The sequence below is a fragment of the Sapajus apella genome, unplaced genomic scaffold (genome assembly GCF_009761245.1).
Source record: "Sapajus apella isolate SASKATOON/1434 unplaced genomic scaffold, GSC_monkey_1.0 scaffold120, whole genome shotgun sequence".
Taxonomy (NCBI): Eukaryota; Metazoa; Chordata; class Mammalia; order Primates; family Cebidae; genus Sapajus; species Sapajus apella.
The window spans coordinates 1,693,872-1,709,110 of record NW_022437060.1 but is presented as its reverse complement, the minus strand read 5'-3'; positions in this window follow the sequence as shown (position 1 = coordinate 1,709,110).

Below are 15,239 nucleotides of genomic sequence, written 5' to 3'. Positions count from 1 at the left end.
TGGGTACTTTCTGTTTTAAAAAAGTGTTAATCATGACTAATTTCTTTAACATACGTAGAATGATCTATTTATCTTGTGTGAGTATGCTACTGTGTTTCTTTCAAGGATTTGTCCAAGTTATCCAATGTGTGGCATAGAGTTGTTTACAGTATATTTCATTATTGTTTTAATTTCATGAGATTAGTAGTGATGAACCTAACTTTTGTTTCTGATATGGAAAATTCATGTCTTCTCGTTTACTTCATTCGCCTGACTGAAGTTTTATCCATTTTATTAATGTGTTCATATAACCAGGTTTTATGTTCTTATTTATTGTTTTTCTGTCTTCAATTTCATAGATTTATGCTCTATTTTTTATTCATTTTTTCCTGGTTGTTTGGCTTTGAATTGCTCTTGTTTCTCTAATGTACTAAGAAGGAAGATTAGGTTATTGAGTCAAATATTTGTGTTTCCTTTTCTAACACTGATATTTAATACCATACATTTCTCTAAACCATACTGTTTGATCTTAATTTCATGAATTTTTGATGTTGGACTTTTATTTTTATTTTGTGCAAAATATACATATTTTTTACTTTTCTTGAGACTTATTCTTTGACCCACCTGTTATTTAGAAAAATGTTTAGGTATTTTTCAACTATCTTTGTTTTACTGGTTTCCAATTTAATTGCATTGAAGTCTAACATATTATGTATGATTTCTGTTTTTAAAAGTTGCTAAGGTGTTGACTTTGAATGTTGTCTATCTTGGTGAAGGTTTCATGTGAGCTTGAAATCAGTAATGTAGTTCAGATCATCTGTATTATTACTGGCTTTCAGTCTACATGATCTGTCAGTTACTGGGGAAAAAAGATTGAAATTTACATTTAAAGTAAATTTATCCATTTTTTCTTTCAATTTTATTACATAACATTATATCAATTTATATGCCGTGCAGGTGCCTTATAATAAAGCATTCCAAATACTTCTGACATTGTTGTCACTTACATTTATTCATCCTTAGTGTTTCCCTTTTTCTACTGTGTGATATAAGACAAAGATAGGGGTCTAAATCCAGGAAGAGGGGCCCTTGCTAGGCACCAAGTCTGACAGTGCTTTGACTTCGGTTTTCCAGCCTTTAGAAATGTTAGGCATAGTTTTTCTATTTTGTAAGTCACCCAGACTGTGGAATCTTTATAATGGCAGCCAGACTGACTAAGACATCTGTAACCTGTACTAATCTAACACATTGTTGCTATTATTACTATAAACGAACCGTTAACGTTTTAGATCAATTAAAAACGCAAATGTATTATTTTACTTTCACTATTTCTTTTTTTTTTTTTCCCTTTATTTATTTTATTGCATTTTAGGTTTTGGGGTACATGCGAAGAACATGCAAGATTGTTGCATAGGTACACACATGGCAGTGTGATTTGCTGCCTTCCTCCCCATCACCTACCTCTGGCATCTCTCCCCATGCTATCTCTCCCCAGCTCCCCACCCCCTACCATCCCTCCCCTATTTCCCCCCACACTATTTCTTTTTAATCACTCTTTTTTGTTATGTAGATCTGAGTTTCCAACCTACATGACTTTTTATCTTTCTAAAAACTTTCTTTCATTAAAGATGAGTCTGATGGTGATAAAGTTTCTCATTTTTTAAAATGACAAATACTACTTGTACATATTTATGTGTGCAATGTCATGTAATAATGTATGCATTGTGGAATGATTAAATCAAGTTAAATAATATGTCCATCACTTCACATACTTATTTTTTGTGATGAGAACATTTAAAATCTACTGTTTTAGTAATTTTAAATATACGATACCATGTTATTAACTAAAGTCACTGTATAGAGCAATCCATTACTAGCATTTATTCCTCCTGTATAATTGAAATTTTGCACCCTTTGACCAACATCTCCCTTTTACGTTCTTCCCCACCCCTAACCTCTGGTGACCACAATTCTTTTTTCTACTTTTATGAATTCATCTTTTTCACATTTCACGTATAAGTAAAATCATATAGTATTTGTCTTTCTTTGCCTGGCTCATTTCATTTAGCATAATGTCTTCCATGTTCTTCCATGTTGTCACAAAAAATACAGTTTTTTTATGGCTGCATAATAATATATTGTGTGTATGTACCGCTTTTTCTTTATCCATTTATCCATCAATGGACATCTAGTATTTCTTCTATATCTTGGCGATGGTGTACAATGCTGCAATAAACATGAGAGGATAACTCTTTAATAATAATGATTTTAGTTCCTTTGAATGTATACTCAAAAGTGGAATTTCTGGATCATATTGTAATTCTATTTTTAGTTTTTTGAGAGGCTTCCACACTAATTTTCATAATGACTATATAAATTTACATTTCTGCCAACAGCACATTTTTGTATCTCATAAATATAGATGCAGAAATTCTCAACTCTTTTCTCCATGTCATCACCCAAACTTATCTTCCATCTTTTCAATAATAGCCATTGGCCCAGACAATGATTTCTTGGATATAACCTTAAAGGCTTAGAAAACCACAACAAAAAAAGACAAATGAAATTGCAACAAATAAAAAGCTTCTACACAGCAAAGGAAACAACTGACAGAGTGGAGAGGTAACCCACAGATTGGGAGAAAGTATTTGCCAACCATATACCTGTTAAGGAGCTAATATTAAATATATACATATAAGGAGCTTAAATACATTAATAACAAAAAAGCTGATTAAAAAACGGCAAAGGAAATGAATAGAAATTGCTCAAAAAAAGATACAAATGGCCAAAAGATGTATGAAAAAATTCTAAACACCACTAATCACCAGAAAAAAAATGCAAATAAACCCTTGATATTACCTCATACCTGTTAAAATGGTTAGTATCACGTTTTGTTTGTTAAGAGCCTTTAATTCTCCTTAAGTTCATACAGATAATTTTACTAGATACAGGAGTCTAGGTTGGTAAATTCGTTTTCTTTCAAAATGTTAAACATTAAATATTTTATTCCTGTCTCTATTCCTTCATGGTTTCTGATGAGAAGTTCTTTGTAATTCTTATCTTTCTTCTCTAGATACGGTTCTCATCCACAGCTTTCCAGACTTTTTTTTTTTTTTTTTTTTTGGATTCCTGCAGTTTGAATATGACAAGGCTTGTAATTTTTTGGCCATTTATCTTGTGTGATGTTATTTGAGGTTTCCTGGATCTATGGCTTGGAGTCTGCTGTGAATTTTGGAACATTCTCTGGCACTATTACTTCAGATATTCCTTCTGCTAAGTCCTCTCTTTCTGGTATTCAAATAAGCATAAACTATAGCTTTATAAATTATTTTATTCTTGAATTTTCCATTTTGCATTTCCTACTTATTTTCTTCTTTGAATTTAAGCTTGTGAATTCTTTATTCACCTATATTCAAGCTCAATTACTCATTTGTAAGATGTGTGTAGTCTAATCATGACCTCTTCAAATGCTTCATTTCTATTAGTGTTTTTTTTAATTGGAACATTTCTTCTGATTGTTTATTGGATGTAAAATTACCTTTCTCTACTTACATTACTCATCTAATATTGCATGTTAGGTACTTTTGCCATGAGAACTCTTAACATATTAGAGTTTTATATTTTCTGTCTGATAATTCCAACACGTGTGCTATATTTAAGTTTGGTTCTAATATTTGCTTTTTCTTTTAATTTCTTGTGTTTTCTTTCCTTTGGCATGCCCTGTAGTATTTTATTAAAAGTTGAACATCTATAAGATAATAACCACTGAGTGTGAATGTGTTATGTTAATTGATAGAATTTGGGTTGTTTTTTATTGGGTTTAATTGGGTTGTTTTCTGTAGCAATAGGTTCCTGTTACTGAAAAGATGCTGTATTGTCATCAGGTGAAAAGTCATACAAACACGATCATTTCCATGTGCCTTCCCTTCTTTCAAGGAATAACTACTCTCAAGTTGTGTCCTAATTTTGTTCACTTTCTAGTGTCTTCAAATGTTTTCAAATTTTTAATGTTATTGTCCAGGGTTCATAATTATTATCAGCAAGAGGGAAAGTCTAATAAAAACTACCATTATTTGCTACTCTGTGCCCTTAAAAACTCAAAAGCAATACCACTGTCTATGTACCTTCATTTATTTTATTACGTTTATTGAGAACAGATGCACATTCTCAAACCATGCTATTAATGGTATTTCATTAATCTACAGTAATGATAATTTTTGATAAAATTTAATTGCTGACTTGAAGCCATTCGTTGATGTCTTCAGTCACCACAGAACTATTGTGTGTCATTTTTTTGCTTATCTCTTGGTGGAGACTTTCAAACTCCCCTGTTATGGGGGAAATAATTTTCAGCTTTTAGTGACTTTGTCTACACTTAGGGAAGCACTTCTACTAAGATGAGTAGGCACAGTAAATCCTGCTCTCTTTCCTTCATTTGGTTACTGTTACTCTTGCCAATGAGTGACATCCAAACAACAGATTCATATGTCATGCCTTTGTGCAATTATTGTTGTATTGTTGTCCTGAAACCCATTATAATGTAGTTTTCATATTTTTGTATTGTGGTAAACTTTTAGTTTAGTAATATAAGACCAAGTATTTTGCAGCAAAACCATTGTTTGTTTTAAAAAAAAACCATAAAAATACAAGCATATCTCACATTTATTAAGCTTTACTGTGCTTCTCAGGTATTGCCTTTTACAAATGAAGGTTAGTGGAAACCTTAGCACAAGGAGGTCTATTTTGGTGCCATTTTTCCAGCACTGTGCACTCATGTTTGTTTGTCACTTTTTGTTAATTCTTGCCATGTTTCAAACTTTTTCATTATTATTATATGTATTATAGTGATTTGTGATCAGTGATTTATGATGTTATTATTGTTAACAGTTTTAGGATGCCACAAACTGCCCTCCCATATAAGTTGGTGAACTTAATTGCTGTGTGTGTTCTCCTGCTCCCTGTAATGAGCTATTGCCCCATGTCTCTACCTCTCTTCCCTATTCCCTAGGCCACAACAATATTAAAATTATGCCAATCAATAACCATACAATAGCCTTTAAGCATCCATTTCAAAAAAAGAGTTGCATGTTTCTCACTTTAAATCAAAAGCTAGAAATTATTGAGCTTTATGAGGTAGGCATATTGAAAATTGAAACCAACTGAAAGCTAGGCCTCTTTTGCCAAACAAATGGCTAAGCCATGAATGCTAAGGAAAAGTTCTTTGAAGGAAATTAAAAATACTGTTCCAGTGAAATATATGCATGATACAAATAAAAGAGCATTGCTTACATGAAGAAAGTTTTAGTGGTCTGAATAGAAGACCAAATGACCCACAACATTTCATTAAGCCAAAGCCAAATCCAGAGCAAGGCTCTAACTTTCTTCAATTCTATGCAGGTTTAAGAGAGATAAGGACGTTGCAGAAGAAAAGTTGGAAGCTAGCAGAGGTTGGTTCATGGGGTTTAAGGAATTAAGTCAGCTTCATAACATAAAAGTGCACAGTGAAGCAGCAAACTCCAATGTAGAAGCTACAAAAAGTTGTCCAAAAGCTCTAGCTAAGATAATTGTTAAAGGCTGCTATGCTAAACAACAGAATTTTCAATGTAGATTTTAAAAAATCATTTTATTGAAAGATGATGCTATCCAGGACATTCTTTAAAAAATTTCCATAGGTTATTGGAAACAGGTGGTATTTGGTTACATGAGTAAGTTCTTTCGTGGTGATTTGTGAGATTTTGGTGCACTCATCACCTCAGCAATATCCACTACACCCAACTTGCAGTCTTTTATCCCTCACCCTCTTCCCACCCTTTCCTCCTGAGTCCCAAAAGCCCATTGTGTCATTCTTGTGCCTTTGCATCCTCATACCTTAGTTTCCACTTCTGAGTGGGAACATACAGTGTTTGGTTTTCCATTCCTGACTTACTTCACTTAGAATAATAGTCTCTAATCTCATCCAGGTTGCTGGGAATGTCATTCATTCATTCATTTTTATGACTGAGTAGTATTCCGTCATATACATATACATCACAGTTTCTTTATCCACTCATTGATTGATGGAAATTTGGGTTGGTTCCAAATTTTTGCAATTGCAAACTGTGCTGCTACAAATATGGGTGTGCAAGTATCTTTTTTTATAATGACTTCTTTTCCTCTGGGTAGATACCCAGTAGTGAGATTGCTGGATCAAATGGTAGTTCTACTTTTAGCTCTTTCTCCACATTGTTTCTCATAGTGGTTGTACTAGTTTACATTTTCACCGGCAGTGAGTCATTCTATACAATTTTTAACTTTCATACTAATCCAAGAAAGCCCCCCCCCCAAATTATTCTGTTTAATGGTAGGGAGATCATAACTTTTAAAAACATGTCAATGCAAACATACACATTTTAACTGGAATAACTCATTTTCTAATGATGCATCATTACTGTACTTATAGTTAGTAAAGTGAACAGCCTAGTATTATAACCTATTTATATTCAGGAAACATAGTAAACTAGCTGACAAAATTTACCTATCTTAAAAGAAAAAACTCAGTCAGTTGAGATTCAAACAGCAGGGTTAGCTTTCTAATGCAGAGGACAACTCTGGCCATAACATGAATGTTAGTAAAGAAGCTCACTGCCATGAATACTTAAGATACATAGGTACTTGGCCAACTTCGGTCCTAAGGGCAATATAAAGCTACTCCAAACAAAATACCTCACAAATCATAAAAACCCAATTCCCTATCAGAGCTTTAGTTCTCTTCTGTCATTTAATCCTCAGAGTACATCCGGCACAGTGCTGCATTAGGGCGGCATACAAAGGCTTCAGTTTGTCTTCCCAACTCCGTTAGCTGTTCTAATGAAGACACTCAAGGATAACGATCTTTTAACACATCTGGCAATTTAGAGGTTTTTCTCTTGAAGACGTTGAGAACGTCTCACTGGTGTTATAAACTTCAGCTCCTTAAATGCGGAATTTGTTTCATTTTTTTTTTTTTTCAGTATGAAAAAGACAATTGTAAACCAACCCAACATAGCTATAACAGATCTGCAGAAGTATTCTTAGAATAAGAGAGTCATTTGTCGGGGGTCATCAGGGAGAATACCGATAGTATCTTCAGCTTTGCCACATAACAGACACAGCATGGTATACTCCTGAAATTCATCCATGATACTGAACGTATACTCATGTCTGGCTATTACATGATGACAATTCTTACACAAACGGTCATAGGTAACTATTTCTTCTCCATCCTCTTCTTTCAAGGATTTGTTTGTGATCAGCATAAAATCCCGCTTATTGCACACTGCACAGCCTGTAAAGTTCAGCAAGAAAGATCCATTCTCCAGGCAAGTGTTACCCTGAGACTGGATTTTGCTGTGTTGCCCAGGCTGGTCTCAAACTCTTGGGCTCAAACAATCTTCCCACCTCAGCCTCACAAGTATTGGGATTATAGTCATGAACCACTGTTCCTGGTCCAAGGGAAGTCTTTGCTAAGGGGCATTTTGACCAGACTGGTGTCGAACTCTTCACCTCAGGTGACCTACCCTCCTTGGTCTACCCTGTTACCTCATCCATGCCAACACGTATTATTTTTTTTTAATTTTTGATTATGGCCATCTTTGCAGGAGTAAGGTGGTATCACATTGTGATTTTGATTTGCATTTCCCTGATCATTAGTGATGTCATTTTTCCATATATTTGTTGGCCATTTGCATAGCTTGTTTTGAGACTGCTTATTCATGTCCTTAATCCACTTTTTGATGGGATTGTTCTATTCTTGCTACTTTGCTCGAGTTTGTTGTAGATTCTAGGTATTAGTTCTTTGTCAGATGTATAGATTGGGAAGATTTTCTCTCACTCTGTGGCTTGTTTATTCTGCCAACTGTCCTTTTTGCTGTGCAGAAGCTCTTCAGTTTAATTAAGTCCCAGCTATTTATTCTTGTTTTTATTGCATTTGCTTTTGGGTTCTTGGCCATGAAATCCTTGCTTAAGCCAATGTCTAGAAGGGTTTTTCTAGCATCATCTTCTAGAATTTTTAAGTTTCACTTCTTAGATTTAAGTACTTGATCCATCTTGTGCTGATTTTATATAAAGGGAGAGATGATAATCCAGTTTCATTTTTCTATGTGTGGATTGCCGCATATCCCACCACCATTTGTTGAATAAGGCGTCCTTTCCCCACTTTATGTTTTTGTTTGCTTTGTCAAAGATCAGTTGGCTGTAAGTATTTGGGTTTACTCTGGGTTCCGTATTCTATTTCATTTGTCTATATGCCTATTTTTATACCAGTACCATACTGTTTGGGTTACTATGGCCTTACAGCATAGTTTGAAATCAAGTAATGTGATGCTTCCAGATTTATTCTTTTTGATTAGTCTTACTTTAGCTACGTGGGTTCCTTTTTGGTTCCATATGAATTTTAGTATTGTTTCTTCTGGCTCTGTAAAAATTTATGGTGGTATTTTAATGGGAATTGCATTAAATTTGTAGATCGCTTTTGGTTGTGTGTCATTTTCACAATATTGATTCTACCCATCCGTGAGCATAGGATGTGTTTCCATTTGGTTGTGCCATCTAAGATTTCTTTTAATGTGTTTTTTAGTTTTCCTTGTAGAGGTCTTTCACCTCCTTGGTTAGGTATATTCATAAGGGTTTTTTGTTGTTGTTGTTGTTGTTGTTTGTTTGTTTGTTTCGGTAGCTATTGTAAAAGGGGTTGAGTTTTTTTATTTGATTCTGAGATTGCTCGCTGTTAGGGTGTAAGAGAGCTACTGATTTGTGTACATTAATTTTTTATCCAGAAACTTTGCTGAATTATTTTTATCAGTTCTAGGAGCATTTTGGAGGATTCTTTAGGGTTTTCTAGATAAAAATGTATCATCAGCAAGTGACAGTTTGACTTCCTCTTTACCGATTTGGGTGGTCCTTATTTCTTTTGCTTGTCTGATTGCTTTAGCTAGGACTTCCAGTACTATATTGAATAGAAGTGGTAAGAGTGAGCATCCCTGTCTTGTTCCAGTTCACAGGGAGAATGCTTTAACCTTTTCCCTGTTCAGTATTATGTTGACTGTGAGTTGGTCATAGATGACTTTTATTACATTGAGGTATGTCTGTTGTATGCTGATTTTGCTGAGTTTTAATCATAAAGAAATATTGGATTTTAGGCCTGGTGCAGTGGCTCACACCTGTAATCCCAGCTCTTTGGGAGGGCAAGGCGGGTAGATCACATGAGGTCATGAGTTTGAGACCAGTCTGGCCAACTTGGTGAAACTGTGTTTCTACTAAAAATACAAAAATTAGCTGGGTGTGGTGGCAGGAGCCTGTAATTTCAGCTACTTGGGGGACTGAGGCAGGAGAATTACTTGAACCCAGGAGGCGGAGGTTGCAGTGAGCTGAAATCATGCCCTTGTACTTTAGCGTGTGCGACAAGAGCAAGACACCATCTTTAAAAAAAAAAGTACTGGATTTTATCAAATGCTTTTTGTAAATCTATTTAGATAACCATGTAATTTTTGTTTTTAATTCTGTTTATGTGATATATCACATTTATTGACTTTCATATTTCAAAAAAATTTTTGTTATCACTAGATGAAACATGCCTGATTATGGTGGATTATCTTTTTGATATGTTGTTGGATTTGGTTAGCTAGCATTTGGTTAAGGAATTTTGCATGTATGTTCATCAAGGATATTCGTCCACAGTTTTTTTTTGTTTTTTTGTTTGTTTTGTTATGTCTTTCTCTGGTATTGGTATTAAGGTGATAGTGGCTTCATAGAATGATTTTGGGAGGATTCCCTCTGCCTGTATTTTGTAGAATAATATCAATTGGATTTCTACCAATTCTTCTTTGAATGTCCAATATAATTCAGCTGTGAATTTATCGGTTCCTAAACTTTTTTGTTGATAGTTTTTTAAATATCACTTCAGTCTCGCTGCTTGTTGTCTATTCAAGATATCTAATTCTTCCTGATTTAAGCTAGAAGGGTTGTATCTTTCCAGGGTATCTCCTCTAGCTTTTCTAGTTTGTACATGTAAACGTGTTCATAGCACCTTTGAATGATCTTGTATATTTCTGTGGTGTCAGTTGTAGTAGCTCCTGTTTTGTTTCTACTAGAGCTTATTTGGACTTCCTGTCTTCTGTTCTTGGTTAATCTTGCTAATGGCCTATTAATTTTATTTACCAGCTTTTCTTTTCATTTATCTTTTGTATTGCATTTTGTTCCTGTTTCAGTTTCAATTAGTTCTACTCTGATCTTGGTTATTTCCTTTCTTCTACTTGGTTTGGACTTGGTTTGTTCTTATTTCTCTAGTTTCGTGAGGTGTGACCTTAGATTGTTTGTGCTCTTTTAGACTTTTCAATGTAGGCATTTAGGGCTATGAACTTTCCTCTTAGCACTGCCTTTGCTGTATCTCAGAGGTTTTGATAGGTTGTGTCACTACTGTTGGTCAGTTCAAAGAATTGCTTAATTTCCTTCTTGATTTCATTGTTGACCCAATGATCATTCAGGAGCAGCTTATTTAATTTCCATCTATCTGCATGGTTTTAAAGATTCCTTTTGAAGTTGATTTCCAGTTTTATTGCACTGTGGTCTGAAAGAATGCTTAATATAGTTTCAATTTTTTAAAATTTATTGAGGCCTGTTTTGTGGCCCAAGATATGGTCTATCTTGAAGAAAGTTCCATGTGCTGATTAATAGAATATATATTCTGTGGTTATTGTGTAGAATGTTCTGTAAATATCTGTTAAGTTCATTTGTCCCAGGGTATAGTGTAAATTCATTGTTTCTTTGTTGACTTTCTGTCTTGCCGACCTGTCTACTGCTGTCAGTGGAGTATTGAAGACCCCACTATTATTGTGTTCTTGTCTACCTCCTTTCTTAGGTCTAGTTGTAATAGTTTTATAAATTTTCGAGCTACAGTGCTAGGAGCATATATGTTTAGGACTGTGATATTTTCCTGTTTATAAGGCCTTTTATCATATAATGTTACTCTGGCTTTTTTAACTGCTGATGTTTTAAAGTCTTTTTTGTCTGATGTAAGAATAGCTACTCCTCATTGCTTTTGGTGTCCATTTGCATGGAAGGTCTTTTTCCATGTCTTTACCTTAAGTTTATGTGAGTCCTTATGTGTCTCATGAAGGCAGCAGATAGCTGGTTGGTGAATCCTTATCCATTTTGCAATTCTGTGTCTTTTAAGTGGAACATTTAGATCATTTACATTCAACATTAGTATTATGATACGAGGTATGATTCCACTCATTGTGTTATTTGTTGCCTGTATGTCTTTTTTAAATTATGTTTTTGTTACATAGGTCCTGTGAGATTTATACTTTAAAAAAGGTTCTGTTTTGGTGTGTTTCTGGGATTCCTTTCAAGATTTAGGGCTCCTTTTAGCAGTTCTTATAGTGCTGGCTTGGCAGTAGTGAATTCTCTCAGCATTCATTTGTCTAAAAAAGACTGTATCTTTCCATCATTTATGGAGATTAGTTTCACTGAATACAAAATTTTTGGCTGACAATTGTTTTGATTAAGGAGACTGGAGATAAGGGCCCCATCCTTTCTAGCTTGTAGGGTTTCTGTTGAGAAATCTGCTGTTAATCTGATAGGTTCTTCTTTATAGATTACCTGATACTTTTGCCTCACAGCTATTAAGATTATTTCCTTTGCCTTAACTTTAGATTGCCTGATGACAGTATGCCTAGGTGAAGATCTTTTTTGTGATGGATTTCCCACGTGTTCTTTGTGCTTCTTGTATTTGGATGTCTATGTCTCTAGCAAGGCTGGGGAAGTTTTCCTTGATTATTCACCCAAATATTTGGTGAATATTCACCAAAGAAAGAACTTCAAACTCTGAAGTTCTTTCTTCTGCTTGTTTGATTCTATTGCTGAGACTTTCCGGAGAATTTTGTATTTCTGTAAGTGTGTCCATTTTTCCCCAAAGTTTTGACTTTTTAATTTATGCTATCTATTTAAGATTTCTCCACTCATTTTTTGTATCATTTTTATTTTTGATTTCCTAAAATGGGGCTTTGCCATTCTCTGATAATTAGCTTAATAACTGATCTTATGAAATTTTTTTCAGGTAAATTAGGGATTTCTTCTTGGTTTGGATCCATTGCTGGTGAGTTAGTGTGATTTGTTGGGGATGTTAAAGAACCTTGTTTTTTTCATATTACCAGAGTTGGTTTTCTAGTTCCTTCTCATTTGGATAGGCTATGTCAGAGGGAAGGTATAGGACTCAAGGCTATTGTTTAGATCCTTTTGTTTCAGAAGCTGTTCCCTTGATGTAGTCCTCTCCATTTTTTCCTAGGGATGTGGCTTCGCAAGAGCTGGGCTGTAGTGATTGTTATTTCTTTTCTGGACCTAGTCACCCTGCAGGTCTACCAGGCTCCAGGCTGGTACTGAGGGTTGTCTTCACAGAGTCCTGAGATGTGAACTGTCTGTGGGTCCCTCAGCTTTGGACACCAGACCTGTTCTGGTGAAGGTTGTGGTTGAGGGGCAAGAGAGGGATGTACTCTTTGAAAGTAGTCCTTAGTTTGGGTTGTTTAATGCACTATTTTTGTGCTGGTTGTCCTCCTGATAGGAGGTGGTGTTCGCAAGACAGCATCATCTGTGGTAGTATGGGAAGGATCAGTCAGTGGGCAGGGCCCTAGAACTCTCAAAACTGTATGCCTTTTGTCTTCAGCCACAAGGTGGTATAGAGAAGGACCATCAGGTGGGGCAGGGCTAGGCATGTCTGAGCTCAGACTCTCCTTGAGTGGGTCTTGCTCTGGCTACTGTGCAGCATGGGGGTGTGGTTTCCAGGTCAATAAAGTTGTGTTCCCAGGAGGATTATTGCTGCCTCTGCTGTGTTATGCAGGTTGTCACAGAAGTGCAGGAAAGCCAGCAGTCACAAAACGTAACCAGCACCCACACAACCAAAAATATCAGTCTCACTCCCATTGTTGTCCCACCCCCAAGAGCAGCAAGTCTGTTGCCAGGCAGTGGGCAAGCAGGGCTGAGAACTTGTTCCAGGTTACCATCCTCCCAGCTGTGAAAGCAAGTAGGGCTTTCTTGCTTTCCTACACGCAGAGTCTGTACATGGGATTCACACCCCCTCTTAAGTTCTGTCCAGGAGAATTCTCATTTATTTGGAATTGTTACAAAGTTCAGCTAGATGTTTCCTTCTTCCTGTGGCCTTTTCCTAGTACTACTGGCAACCTTCCCACGGTCCCCTGTGAGGCAACACAGAAACTGCTTCCTAGGGGACCAAGAAAGCCCACAGGGTTTTACTTGATGCTTCTCCTACCTTGTATTTTACTTGGCTTTCTAAATTGACTCAGCTCCAGGTAAGGTCAGAATCTTGTTTTGTGATCTGGACATTCAAGTTCCCTTGTGAGGATGTGTGTTCTAGAGTAAACAATTTCCCTTTCCTACTTTGACAGTTTAGGCACTCACAAAATTTGTGTGTCTCCCAGTTCTGCAGGAGCAATATGCTTCCTTGAGAGTGTCATGGGTTCTCTTAGCTTTTCGGGTTTATTTATGTAGTAGTTCTAAAGCAAACATTCAAAATGCAAGACTTTCCATGCTGCTCTGTCCATCCAAGTGGAAGCTGCAATTTAGTCCTTCTTCCCATCCATCATGATTCCCCTTTCCAGGACTTTCTTAGCTAGAAAGAAGTCAATGCCTGTCTTTAAAGCATTAAAGGACAGGCTGACTTTCTTGTTACAGGCTAATGCAACTGGTTTCTTTAAGTTGAAGGCACTGCTCATTTACCATTCTGAAAATCCTAGGGCCCTTAAAAAGTATGCTAAATCTACATTGTTTGTGGCCTAGAAATGGAACAACACAACCTGGATAATAGCACATCTATTTAAAGCATGGTTTACTGATTGACAATGGACATGGTCACCCAAGAGGTCTGATGGTGACATTCAAGGAGACTAATATTGTTTTCCTACCTGCTAACACAATAGTCATTCTGCAACCTATGGATCAAAAAGTAATCTTGACTTTTGAGTCTTATCCTTTAAAAAGTAAGTTAAATAAGGTTGTAGGTACCATAGATAGTAATTCCTATGATAGCTCCAGGAAAAGTAAATTATGAGCCTCTGAAAATGATTCTTTATTCTAGATGCTATTAACAGCCTTAGTGCTTCATAGGGAGAGGTCAAAATATCAACATTAACAGACACTTGGAATAAGTTGATTCCAACCCTTATGAATAATTTTAAGGGGTTCAAGACTTCAGTAGAGAAAGTAACTGTAGTTGTGGTAGAAACAATAAGAGAACCAGAATTAGAAGTGGATCCTAGAAATGTGTTTAATTGCTATAATTTCATCAATAAACCTTATTGGATGGGGAGTCATTTCTTATGGATGAGCAAATAAAGTAGATTAATAATCTTTATTTGCTCATCCATAAGAAGTAACTCCTTCTTGGAGTCTACTCCAGCAAGATGGAATCGACTCTTGTTGAAAATGCTGTGAACATTGTTGAAAAGACAGCAAAGGATTTAGAATGTTACATAAACATAGTTGAAAAAGCAGTGGCAGAGTTTGAGAGGATTGATGCCAATTTTCAAAAATGTCTTACTGTGGGTAAAATGCTATCAAACAGTATCACATGCTACAGATAAATATTTCATAAAAGGAAGTGTCAATCAATGTGTCCAACTTTATTGTTTCATTTTGGTAAATTGCCACATACAATGATAATATAGTTCAGGAGACTAAAACTGATTAACAGTATTAAGTGTTTTTCTCCTTTCTGATGTAAAACAAAATGTCACAGCCACTCAAACTTCAGAAACCTTCATCCTGATCATTCAGCAGCCATGAACATTGGTCAAAGAACAATCAGGCAAAATAAAAGAAATAAAAGACACCCATATATAAAAGAGGAAGCCAAATTATCCCTGATTGCAGATGATGTGATTCTGTAACTAGAAATCCCGTAGTCTCTCCCTAAAAGCTTCTTGATCTGATAAAGAACTTCAGCAAATTTTTGGAATATGAACTGAATGTACAAATATGGGTGGAATTTCTATACACCAACAACATCCAAGTTGAGCTCCAAATCAAGAATGCAATCCCCTTCACAATAGCCACGCAAAGAATTAAAAACCTAGGAATACAGCTAACCAATGAGGTGTAAGACCTCTACAATGAGAAATACAAAACACTGCTAGAAGAAATTAGAGATGACACAAACAAATAAAGAAACACACCATGCTCATGGATAGAATGAATAAATATTGTTAAAGTGAACATAATGAGTCTGAAAATAATGT